Source organism: Equus caballus, chromosome X, assembly GCF_041296265.1.
Source record: "Equus caballus isolate H_3958 breed thoroughbred chromosome X, TB-T2T, whole genome shotgun sequence".
NCBI classification, from domain to species: domain Eukaryota; kingdom Metazoa; phylum Chordata; class Mammalia; order Perissodactyla; family Equidae; genus Equus; species Equus caballus.
Genome location: NC_091715.1, coordinates 73,552,550 through 73,566,541, shown reverse-complemented (window position 1 = coordinate 73,566,541; position 13,992 = coordinate 73,552,550). Strand labels below are relative to the sequence as shown.

Below are 13,992 nucleotides of genomic sequence, written 5' to 3'. Positions count from 1 at the left end.
AGAATTAGAATAGACCAATCATCAGTAAGGAGATCAAAATACTAATCAAAAACCTCCTAAAACACAAGAGTCCATGACCAGATGGCATCCCTGGTGAATTCTACCAAGCATTCAAAGAAAACTTAGTACCTATCCTTCTCAAACTCTTGGAAAATATTTAAAAGGAAGGGGTGCTTCATAACTTATTCTATGAAGCCAAGATTACCCTGATACCAAAACCAAACAAGGGCATCACAAAAAAAGGAAATTACACGCCAATTCACTGATGAACATCGATGCAAAAATTCTCAACAAAATACTAGCAAATTGAATGTAACAATATATTTAAAAGATCATAAATTATGACCAAGTGTGATTTATTCTGGTGATGCAGGGATGGCTCAACATCTGGAAATCAATCAACGCGATATACCCAATTAAGAAAATGAATAATAAAAACCACATGATCGTTTCAATAGATAGACAGATAGCATTTGACAAGATACAGCATCCATTTATGATAAAAACTCTGAATAAAATGGATATAGAAGGAAAGCACCTCAACATAATAAAGGCAATACAGGACAAACCCACAGCTAATATCACTCTCAATGGAGAAAAATGAAAGATATCCCTCCAAGAACAGAAACCAGAAAAGGATGCCCACTTTCACCATTCTTATTTAACATAGTATTGAAACTCATAGCCAGAGCAATCAGGAAATAAAAAGAAATAAAAGGGATGTAAATTGGAAAAGAAGACGTGAAACTGTCACTATTTGCAGATGATATGATTTTATACATAGAAAACTCTAAAGAATCCACTAAAAAACTTTTAGAAATAAAAAATGAATATGGTGAGGTTGCAGGATACAATATCAACATACAAAAATCAGTTGCATTTCTATACACAAACAGTGAAGTAGCAGAAAGAGAAATTAAGAATATAATCCCATTTACAATTAAAACAAAAAGAATAAAATATCTGGGAATAAACTTAACCAAAGAGGTGAAAGATGCATGCACCAAAAATCATAAAACATTGTTGGAGGAAATTGAAGAAGACACAAAGAAACAGAAAGATATTCCATGCACTTGGATTGGAATAATAAACATAGTTATAATGTCCATACTTCCTAAATCAATCTACAGATTCAATGCAATCCCTATCAACATTCCAACAACATTTTTCACAGAAATAGAACAAAGAATCCTAAAATTTATATGGAACAACAAAAGACCTCGAACAGCCAAAGGAATCCTGAGAAAAAAGAACAAAGTTGGTAGTATCACCCCTCCTGATTTTAAAATATACTATAAAGCTATAATAACTAAAACAGCATGATACTGGCACAAAAACAGACACACAGATCAATGGAACAGAACTGAGAACCCAGAAATATACCTACACATCTATGGACAGCTAATATTCGACATGGGAGCCAAGAACATACAATGGAGAAAGGAAAGGCTCTTCAATAAATGGTGTTGTGAAAACTGGACAGCCACATGCAAAAGAATGAAACTAGACCGCTATCTTACACCATAGACAAAAATTAACTCAAAATGGATTAAAGATGAATGTAAGACCTGGAACCATTAAACTAGAAGAAAACATAAGCAGTAGACTCTTCAACTTCAGTCTTAGCAGCATATTTTCAAGTGTCATGTCTGACTGCACAAGAGAAACAGTAGAAAAAATTTAAAAAATGGGACTACATCACACTAAAAAGCTTCTGCACAGCACAGGAAATCATCAACAAGATTAAAACACAACGTAACATTTGGGAGAATATATTTTCAAACTATATATCAGATAAGGGGCTAATATCCAAAATATATGGTGAACTCATACATCTCAACAACAACAAAACTAACAACTCAATTAAAAATTTGGCAAACTATTTGAACAGATATTTCTCCAAAGATGTTATATAGACAGCCAACAGGCACATGAAAAGCTGTTCAACATCGTTAACTATCAGGGAAATTCAAATCAAAACTACAATGAGATACCACCCTACACCTGTCAGAATGGCTATAATTAACAAGACAGGAAACAATAAATGTTAGAGAGGATGTGGAAAGAAGGGAACCCTCATACATTACTGGTGGGAGTGCAAACTGGTGCAGCCACTATTGAAAACAGACTGGAGATTCCTCAAAAAGTTAAAAATAAATCTACCATGATCCAGCTATTATCCTGCTGGGCATTTATTCAAAGAACATGAAAACACAAACACGTAAAGATACCTGCACTCCTATGTTCAATTCAGTATTATTCACAATAGCCAAGACTTGGAAGGAACCTAGGTGCCCATCAAGGGATGTGGTATATATACACAATGGAATACTACCCAGCCATAAGAAATGATGAAATCTGGCCATTTGTGAAAACATGGATGGATCTTGAGGCTATTACGCTAAGTGAAATAAGTCAGAGGGAGAAAGTCAAATACCATATGACTTTACTCATAAATAGAAGATAAAAACAATGGCAAACAAATACGTAGAAACAAAGATTAGATTAGTGGTTACCAGAGAGGAAGGGAGCAGGGAGGATGGCAAAATAGGTGATCAGGCACATGTGTGTGGTGTTGGATTCTAATTAGTCTTTGGGTGGTGAACATGATGTAATCTACACAGAAATTGAAGTATATAATGAAGTACACCTGAAATTTACATAAGGTTATAAATCAATATTACTACAATAAAGAACGATGAGAGAAAATAGAAAAACAATGGGAAAAATATCAATAAAAGTACAAGTTGGTTCTTAGAAAAAAGCAACAAAATTGACAAATATTTTGTCAATATAAAGATAAAGACCCAAGATAAAGTACAGAAGATCCAAATTGATGAAATTTGGAAAGAGAGGATATCTCTACTAATCTTACCAAAAAAATGGATTATAAAGAAATATTATGAGAAACTGTATGCAACAAATTGGATAACCTAAATGAAATGAATAAATTCATAGAAGAAACTACAAAAACTGAATCAAGGAAAAATAGAAAATCAGAATAGAACCATAACAAATAAGGACATTGGCTTAATAATTTAAAAAACTTTCCACAAAGAAAACCCAAGGACCATATCACTTCACTGGTGAATTCTACCAAACATTCAAAGAAGAATCAGCAAAAATTCTTCACAAAATCTTGGAGAAAATTGAAGCCGAGGGAACTCTTTGCTGCTCCTCTCATGGGACAGTATTAATTTCATATCAAAATTAGACAAAGATATCACAAGAAAAGAAAACTAAAGACTGATTTGTCTGTATGTATGAAGAAAGACAAAAAATTCTCAACAAAGTATGAGCAAACCAAATTCAGAAACATAAGAAAAGATTAATATACCATCACTGAGTGGTATTTTTCCCAGGAACACAAATTGAATTAACATTTGAAAATCAATAAATGTGATACAGATATTTTCTTTGCATCATTCCTAATGGTTGAGCATTATCCCTTTTAAAATACTATATTCAAAAAGGCAGTCTTCAAGGACAGTGACAAAGGAGGTTCCTGACTCCCCTCCTCCCATGAATACAGTAAATGAATATCTACACTCAGAACAATTCCCCCTGAAAATAATCCAGAAACTAGCTGAGCTACCCATAAACATTGGGTGAACAAGAAAATACCATCAAACAAGCTGTTCCAACTTGCCAGTATCTCCTTGAAAGGATATGTCTGTACCCCAGGTTCTGTGGCTGCCACCCAAGGGATAGGTCCCCAGATCACCTGGCTCTGATAGCCAGTGGAGCTTCCATTAAGGAGTCCCCCAGACTGTACCAAGAAAAGAAGCAGTTCTTAACTGGCTATTGCCATAACGCTCAGCATAGAGGGAGTAGGCAGAAATGCCCATTTCCTAGCATTTCCCTGAAAGAGGTCTGTTTGCATACTTCAAAACTTGCTGCCTGAGAGTTAGGATTCTAATTTAGCATAAATTGAGGGGCCAACGGCAATTATTCCCAAAGACCAAGAAAGCTTGCAGACACCTCCCATTACCTCTCCCTCTAACTTACTTCAAGTTGATAGTATCTCCCTGGAAGAAGCAAAGATGCACATCTGGCACCCTACCTTTTGTGGCTGCCACCTGAGGGATGGGTCCCTGGGTCACCTGGCTCTGATAGCCAAATGGGCTTGCATTCAAGAGTCCCAGAGGACTGAAGCAAACAAAGAAGAAGTTCTTAATGGGCTCAGGATCACCCCCTCCCCCAGAGTTTTACACCCAGGCCCAGTGCAAAGGAGCAAGCAAAAATACCAACCTCTCAATTTCTCCCTGAAAGGGACCTAATTACATACTTTCCCAGCTGCTGTCTGAAGGCCCACCTTACAATTCAGCCTGCATCTAAGCAGTAACTGCAATTCTCTACTTTGGGACACTGATGGGTCTTTACATACCCTCAACTACTGAGAGCCACTAAAAAAAAGAAGGAGCCTTGAGCAATCAAGTGATTTGGGAGACAACCAAGAGCACAGGCTGGGCTGATTGATGAGGTTCATCTCCTACAGGAGATTACTCTGTCAAGACTGAGAGAAGTGGCTGTTTCATCTAATGCACAGAAAACAACACAGAAAGTCAAAGAAAATGAAGAAATAGAGAAATATATTCCAAATAAAAGAACAAGAAAAACTCCAAAAACAGAGGTGTTATTTACCTGATAGAGAGTTCAAAGTAATGCTCATACAGATGCTCACATAGATTGGGAAAACAATGCATGAACAAAGTGATAATTTCAAAGAGATAGTAAATTTTAAAAAGTACTAAACAGAAATCACAGAGCTGAAGAATACAGTAACAGGACTGAACAATTCAATAGATGGGTTCAACAGCAGATTATATCAAGAGGAAGAAAAGAAGTGAACTCGAAGACAGGGTAGTGGAATTCATCCAGTCAGAGGAATACAAAGAAAAAAGAATGAAAACAAGTAAAGATAGCTTAAAGGATTTATGGGACATTACAAAACAGACCGATATATGCATTATGGAATCCCACAAGGAGAAGAGAGAGAAAGGGGCAGGAATCTTATTCAAAAAAATAATAGATGAACACTCACCAAACCTGGAGATAAAAACATACATCTAGATCAATGAAGTCCAGAGAATAACCAAATAAGATGAATCCAAACAGACTCATACTGAGACATATTATAATTAAGTTGTTAAAAGTTACAGATAAGGAGAAAATTTTAGCAGCAACAGAGAAACAACTTGTTTCTACAAAGGAATCCCCATAAGAATATCAGCAGACTTTCAGCAGAAACTTTGCAGACCAGAAGGGAGTGGCAGGGTATATTCAAAGTGCTGAAAGAAAAAAACTGCCAACCATAAATATTCTACCCAGTAAAGTTGTCATTCAAAATTAAATGAGAGATAAAGAGTTTTCTAGACAATCAAAAGCTGAAAGAGTTCATCACAACTAGACCAGCCTGACAAGAATTGTTAAAGGGACTTCTTCAACCTGAAACAAAATGACAATAATTAGTAACAGGAAAACATATTGAAACATAAATCACACTGGTAAAGTTAATATATAGTAAAATTGAGAGTAATCTAATGTAATGGTGATGGGGTAAATCACTTATAACTCTAATAATAACTCAAGGTCAAAAAAGAAAAGTCTTAAAAGTAACTATAACTACAAAAATTTAATAATAAACAATGTAAAAATATACAAATTGTGACATCATAAACATAAAATGTTGGGGGAGTGGAAAAACATAGAAAATTTGTATGCATTCAAAGTTAAATTGATGTCAGCTTACAATAGACTGTTATAAATATATAATTACTTATGTGAGCCTCATTGTAACAAAGCAAAAACCTATAGTATATACACAAAGATAAGAGAAAGGAAAGAAATACCACTGTAGAACTTATCAAATCACAAAGAAAAAGAGCAAGAGAGGAAGAAAGGAACAGGGATAACAAAACAAGAAGAAATAAATTGACAAAATGGCAATAGTAAGTCCCTACCTATCAACAATTACTTTAACTATAAATATCCAATCAAAGACATAGAGTGGCTGCATGGATCAAAAAGCCAAGACACAACTATATGCTGCCTACAAGAGACTCCCTTCAACTTTAAGGGTACATGTAGACTGAAACTGAAGGAATGGAAAAAGATATTCCATGCAAATGAAAACTAAAAGAAAGCAGGTATAGCTATATACATATACCAGGCAAAATAGACTTTAAGCCAAAGACCATAACAAGAGATAGAAAAGGTCATTATACAATGATAAAAAGGTCAATTCATCAAGAGGATATAACATTTACAAATATTTATACATCCAACATAGGAGCACGTTAATATACAGCAAGTATTAACAGATCTGAAGGGAGAGAGAGACAAAAAGACAATAAGAGTAGGGGACTTAAATACTCCACTTTCAACAATAGATAGATCATCCAGACAGAAAATCAGTATAGAAACATTGGACTTAAAGACACATTAGATCAGATGGACTTAGAGGTTTACAGAACACTCCATACAATAGTAGCAGAATATACATTTTTCTCATCTACATAGGGAACATTCTGCAGGGTAGATCATATGTCAGGCCTAAAACAAGTCTTAATAAATTTATTAAGACTGAATTCATATTAAGCATCTTTTGTGACCACAATAGTATCAAACTGGAAATCAATTAAAAGGAGAAAACTGAAAAATTCGCAAATATATGGAGATTAAACAATAGGCTCCTGAAGAACCAGTGGACCAAGAAGAAATCAGAAAGGAAATAAAAAAATATTTTTAGAGAAGAGAATATAGAAAACAACATACTAAAACTTATGAGATACAGCAAAAGCATTTCTGAGAGGGAAGTTTATAGCTATAAATGCATGCATTAAGAAAAACAAAGATTTCAAATAAACAACCTAACCTTACACATCAAGGAACTAGAAAATGAAGAGCAAACTAAGCTCAAAGTTAGTAGAAAGAAGGAAACAGTAAAGATTGTAGTAGAAATAAATGAAATAAAGACTAAAAAGTTAATAGAAAAGATCAATGAAACAAAGAGGTAGCTTTTGCAAAGATAAACAGAACAGACAACACTTTAGCTAGACCAACCAAGAGGAAAAGAGACAGCACTCAAGGTTATAAATGAAAGAAGAGACAAGACAACAGATACTACACAATACAAATGAAAAAAAAAAAAAGAGATTACTATGAGCAATTATATGCCAACAAATGGGACTACCAAGAAGAAATGCATAAATGCCTATAAACATACAACTTACCTAGAGTAAATCATGAAGAAATAGAAAATCTGATCTGGATACTACTAGTGAAGAGATTGCATATGTAATCACAAACCTCCAAACAAAGAAAAATCCAGGACCAGATGACTTCATTTGTGAATTCTACCAAAGATATAAAGAATTAATACCAATCCTTCTCAAACTATTCCAAAAAATAAAAGAGGAGAGAGCACTTCCAAACTCATTTTACAGGGCCAGGATTACCCTGATACCAAAACCAAACAAAGACACTAAGAGAGAAGAAAATTACAGGCCAATATCCCTGATAAACATAGAGGGAAACATCCTCAACAAAATAATAGTAGAACAAATTCAACAGTACATTAAGGAGATCATACATCATGTTCAAATGGGGTTTATCCCAGGGATGCAAGGATGGTTCAACATTCACAAATCAATGTGATACAACACATTGACATAATGAAGGATAAAAAATATATAATCATCTCAATAGACACAGAAAGGGCGTTTGACAAAATTCAACATCCTTGCGTGATAAAAACTCTCAACAAACTTAGCATAGATGGAACATACCTCAATATAATAAATGCCAGATAGGACTAGCCCATAGCTAACATCATCCTCAATGGTGAAAATCTGAAAGCTTTTCCTCTAAGATCAAGAACATGACAAAGATGACCACTCATGCCTATTATTCAACATAGTATTGGAAGTCCTAGTCAGAGCAATTAGATAAGAAAAATAAATAATCAGCATCCAAAATGGAAGGGAATAAGTATAATTGTCTCTATTTGTGGATGACATGTTATACACGACAATGCTACAGAGTTCAACAAAAAACTGTTAAAACTAATCAACGAATTCAGCAAAGTTGCAGGATACAATATCAATATGCAAAAATCAGTTGTTTTTCTATACACCAATAATGATGTATCAGAAAGAGAAATTAAGAAAACAATCCTATTTACAATTTCATCAGAAGAATAAAATACTTAGAAACAATTTTAACCAAGGATGTTAAATTTCTGTAGATTGAAAACTGTAAGACATTGATGAAAGAAATTGTAGAAGACATAAATAAATGTAAAAATATTCCATGTTCATGGATTGGAAGAATTAATACAATTAAAATGTCCATAGTACCCAAAATGATCTACAGATTCAATGCAATCTCTATAAAGAAATCAATGAATTGTTTACAAAAATAGAAAATAGAATTATACAATGTGTATGTAACCACAAAAGAGTCTGAATAATCAGGGAAATCTTGAGGTAGAAGAACAAGGCTGGAGGCATCACACATCCTGGTTTCAAACTATATTTCAAAGCTATAATAATCAAAACAGTATGGCATTGGCATAAAAACAGCCACAAAGATCAATGGCACAGAAAAGTGCCCAAAATAAACATGCACATATGGTCACTTAATTTGTGACACAGGAGCCAAGATATACAATGGAGAGAGAATAATTTTGTCAATAAATGGTACTGGGAAAACAAGATAGCCACATGTAAAGAAATTAAACTGAACCCCTTTCATACACCATATAAAAAAATCAACTCAAAATGGATAAGACTTGAATGTAACACCTGAAAACATAAAACTCTTAGCAGAAAACAGAGGAGGTAAGTTCTTTACATCAACTGTGGCAATTATTGCTTTGGATTTGACACCAAAAGCAAAGTCAACAGAAGTAAAATAAGCAAATGGTACTACAGCAAACCAAAAGGGTTCTGCACAGTAAAGGAAACCATCAACAAAATGAAAAGGCAACCTATGGAATGGGAGACAATGCTTGCAAATCACATATCTGATAAGGGGTTAATATCCAAAATATATAATGAACACATACAACTCAACAGCAAGAAAACAAATAATGCAATTAAGAAACGGGAAGAGGAACGGAATAGATATTTTTCCAAAAAACACATACAAATGGTCAACAGGTAAATAAGAAAGTGCTCAACATCACGAATCATCAGGGAAATGCAAATTAAAACCACAGTGAGATATCACCTCACACCTGTTAGGATGGATTTCATCAGAAAGACAAGAGATAAGTGGTGGCAAGGATGTAGAAAAAAGGAAACCCTTGTTGACTGTTGGTGGGAATGTAAATTGATACAGCCACTATGGAAAACAGTATAGAGTTTCCTCAAAAATTAAATATAGAGGGGGGCCAGCCAAGTGGTGTAGCGATTAAGTTCACACATTCCACTTTGCCAGTTTGGATCCCAGGTGTGGAGCTATGCACCACTTGTCAAGCCATGCTGTGGCAGGCATTCCACATATAAAGTAGAGGAAGATGGGCATGGATGTTAGCTCAGGGCCAGTCTTTCTCAGCAAAAAGAGGAGGATTGGAAACAGATGTTAGCTCAGAGCTAATCTTCCTCAAAATAAAAATTATATATAGAACTACCATAAGATCCAGCAATCCCACTTTTGGTATATATACAAAGAAAATAAAAACAAGAGTTTGAAGAGATATATGCACTTCCATAGTCATTGCAGCATTATTCACAATAGTCAAGATATGGAAACATCCTAAATGTCAATGGAGGTATGGATAAAAAAAATGTGATATGTGTGTAAAAAGTAGAAACTCACAGAAACAGAGACTACAGTCATGATTACCAAGGGCTAGAAGACAGGGAAAATGGGGAGATGTTGGTCAAACAGCACAAAATTCCAGTTATAAAGTAAATAAGTTCTGGGGATCTAATGTACAACGTGGCATCTATAGTTTTATAATTGGAAGCTGCTAAGAGACTAAATCTTAAATATTCTCACCACAAAAAAATAGAGTAATTATGTGACATGATGGGAGTGTTAAGCTAACATTATGGCAGTAAGTACACTGCAATATATAAATGTATCAAATCAATACTTTTTACACTTTAAAGTTACACAGTGTTATATGTCAATTATACCTCAATAAAGCAAAGAAACAAATTTATCAAACTGCACACTTTAATTATATAAATTATACCTCAATGCAGGTGTTTTTAAAAGTTTTGAAAATAAAAAAAGTAAGTTTTGTATAGCGTATCAATACAGAATTATCAAAACCCATATGATCATGTCAATAGATACAGAAAAAGTATATGAAAAAATCCAAAACTCTTTCATGATAAAAACACTCAACAAGTATTAGTAGAAGGAAAGTTATTGAACCTGATAAAGGGCATTTATGAAAATCCTATAGTTTATGTCATAATTCATGGTGAATGTCTGAATATTTTCCCTAAAATTAGGAAAAAGACAAGGATATCTACTTTTACCACTTATATTCAACACTGTACTGGATGGTCTAGCCAAGACAATTAGGTTAGGAAAAAAAATAGAAGTCATCTAGATTGAAAAAGAAGAAGTAAGCTATCGCTGTTCATAGATAAATGAATTATACATTTGTATAGATAAATGAATTATACATTTGTATAGATAAATTATACATTTGCATATACATGATACATAAAATCCTGAGAAATGCGCTTAAAATCTCATTAATAAATGAGTATAGCAAGACTGTAGGATAAAAGATCAATATACAAAAACAAATTTTATTTTGATACCCTAGTAATGAATGATCCAAAAATGAAATTAAGAAAAAGTATTTCATTATCAATAGCATCAAAATAATAAAATGCTTAGGAACAAGTTCAACAAAATAAAGATAAAACATGTACACTAAAAACTATAAAACATTGTTGAAAGATCTAAATAATGGTCAGGAATCCGAAGACTTAAAATTGCTAAGAAAGTAGTACTCTCCAAATTTATCTACAGAATGAATACAATCCCTAACAAGATTCCAGATGGCTTTTTGGGAGAAACTGACAAGCTGATCCTAATATTTACATGGAAATGTAAGGGACTAAGAATAGCCAAAACAATCATGAAAAAGAAGAAAAAAGTTGACTCACACTTTTCGATTTGTAAACTTACGACAATTCTATAGTAATCAAGACAGTATAGTACCAGCACAAAAATAAATATATAGATCAGTGGAACAAAATAGAAAATCCAGAAATAAATGCTGATACTTGTATTCAACTGATTTTCAACAAGGTTTCTAACATAATTCGATGAGAAAAAAGTCTTTCTAACAAACTGTAGTGGGACAACTGAATAGCTATTTGCAAAAGAATGAAGTTGGACTACTACTTCAAACCATAATTAACTTAAAACAGTTCATAGACCTAAATAAAAGACTAAAACTATAAAACACTTAGAAGAATACATAGGTATATGTATTCATGACCTTGCATTAGGTAATAGTTTATTAGATACAACATCAAAAGCACACATTACGAAATAAAAAATAGATTGAATTTAATGCACATTGAAAATATGTATGTTGCACACAAAACTTTCTCAAAGATAGGTTACACGTTAAGTAACAAAATAAATCTTAAAAAATTTAAGAAAATTGAAATCATTACAAGTATCTTTTCTGACCACAATGATATGAAACAGGAAATCAATGATAATAAAATGGTAAAGTTCACTGATACATGAAAACTAGCCAACATACTCTTGAACAATCATTGAGTCACAAAGGAGATCTACAGGGAATTTAAAAAATGTCTCAAGACAAATGAAAATGAAAACACAATGTACTAAAACTTTGGAGTACAGCAAAAACAGTACTAACAAGGTGATAATCAGCCACATTAAAAAAGAAGAAAGATCTCAAATAACTTGACTTTACGCCTCAAGGAACTAGAAAAAGAACAAACTAAAACCAAAATTAGCAGAAGAAAGGTAATAAAAAGATCACAGTGAGCAGAAATAAATAAAATAAAGAATAGAGAGACAATATAAAAAGACAACAAAACTAAGTGTTCAGTTTTGATTTTAAACAAAATCAATAAGCAGACTAAGATAAAAAGAGAAGACAAAATCAGAAATGAAAGAGGAGACATTATATGGATGCCTCAGAAATAACAATATTCAAATGATGCTATTATGAACAATTATACGGATCTCATCAAGATGGCAGCATAGGCAGGATCTGAACTCATCTTCTCCCATGAACACAACCAGCCTACAACTATTTTTGGAAAAATTACCCCGGAGGGAAAACTGAAAACAGGATAAAAAGAACCCCCACAACAAGGGACAGCCCTGACTAAGGCAGAAGAGGCAGAAATTCCTTCTGGAGAGAAAAAACGTCACCTTCAGGAGCAATCGAGTTTCTCAGCCAGCCAAGTGGGAGCCACCCTAAGGTACACAGTCCTGCCTGGAGAATTGAGGTCCTGAGTGGGAGCTCAATGTTGCTATAAGCATCATTCCTACTCAGAACAACTGAGACTAGGGTCTTACTATCTGCTTTTGCTGGCTATTAACTGCAGTGGGGAATACCCCCAAAAAAGCTATCGATGAAAGCTGAAAAGACCCGGGGTCTTAAACAGCTCATGCACAAAACTCACCCATCTCAGTAACCTAAAATTACCAGAAAGAAGGCTGACAGTCCTTTGGTGAAAAGAGACTCACCTGGTGGGCTCTGGGTGCATCTTGGTGAGAGGAGAGTCCTCTCTGGAGACTGAGACATTGGTGTTGGCCATTGTTGTCACCTAGTCCAGGTGTGTTGACACAGACAGGCGGACGCCAGTGAAGTTCTTCCACTAGCCTGTTAGCCCAGGGGTCTGCCACACCCACTAGAGTGCAGATTTAATCTAGTTTGGCCAGCGCAGGCAGCCCACACTACAGAATGTCCCCACCCAACAGCAAGTCCTCAGGCTAATTGTCAGCCTGCATTGACGGGGTGCCTTGATCCTCTACAGGCAGGTGAATGTGTCCATCTCTGTGGGGCAGAGCCTGTGTGAGGATCAGGTGAACTGTGGGGGCATTGGTGGAGAGGTGGGAGCTTCTGCAGTGGGGCATCAGGGTATGCTCCAGGGGGTTGCACAGACCAGGACTGTGTTGAAGATGTGTGTTATCCTGTGGGGAATGAGGCTTATCAGTGGCAGAAGACATGTGCTTCACAAATAGCCATAAAAATGATCAGCCCCACCTTCCAAAGCCTGAAACAATTGAGTGCTCCCATGCATAGGGCCAGCCCCACTCAGCTACACTCCTAAGAGAACTGACAACAGCCTTGTAGGCCTGAGGCCTATAGAAACTGAAAGCACCTGAGCCTAGCAATCAGCTACACTGGGTTCCTACCCAATTAACAGAAAAAGTGCAATAGGAATGTTTTGCTGGACCTGTTGCCAATGGTGGTGAAGACTCTCCAAACCAGATTTACAATCAGCTGGCCAAGGAAGAAAAGACTAGACTCCCTGAGTACCTGCATTAAGAGCAACCCTGCCACAGCAGAAGGACGCAAGTAGCCCACAAAGGGGTCACTCCTAAATCATTTGGACTCGTGACAAGAGAGAAGCACACTGCTGGCCCTCAAAAGGAATCTCTTACATAAGGACCCTTCTCCAAGATCAGGAGACATAACCAACTCACCTAATACATAGATGTAAGCACAGAGAAAGAGGCATAATGAAGAGACAAAAGAATACATTCAAAACAGGGGAGAAGGACAAAACCCCAGAAAAAGGACTAAATGAAACAGAAATAAGCAACCTACCTGACAAAAGAGTTCAAACAAAAACTCATAAGGATACTCACAGATATTTGAAGAGGACTGGGTGAACACAGTGAGCTCATCAACAAAGAACTGGAAAATATAAAAAAAAAAAACAATCCAAAATGAAGAACATAATACTGGAAATGAAAAATTTACTAGAGGGACTCAACAGCATAGTAGATGATACAGAA

General features: G+C 35.0%; 1 long non-coding RNA gene across 3 annotated transcripts in view; it reads right to left on the bottom strand.

The window, feature by feature from the left end:
- Nucleotides 1–13,992, bottom strand: part of LOC106781365 (uncharacterized) — a 105,516-nt gene that overhangs the window by 44,604 nt on the left and 46,920 nt on the right. Inside the window, exon 7 of one of the 3 annotated variants that reach the window (XR_011435053.1) lies at nt 13,843–13,891. The exons of the other annotated variants lie outside the window; for them this stretch is intronic. This is a non-coding gene — a long non-coding RNA (uncharacterized lncRNA). The remainder of the gene's footprint in view (nt 1–13,842; nt 13,892–13,992) is intronic. 3 annotated transcript variants of the gene reach the window in all.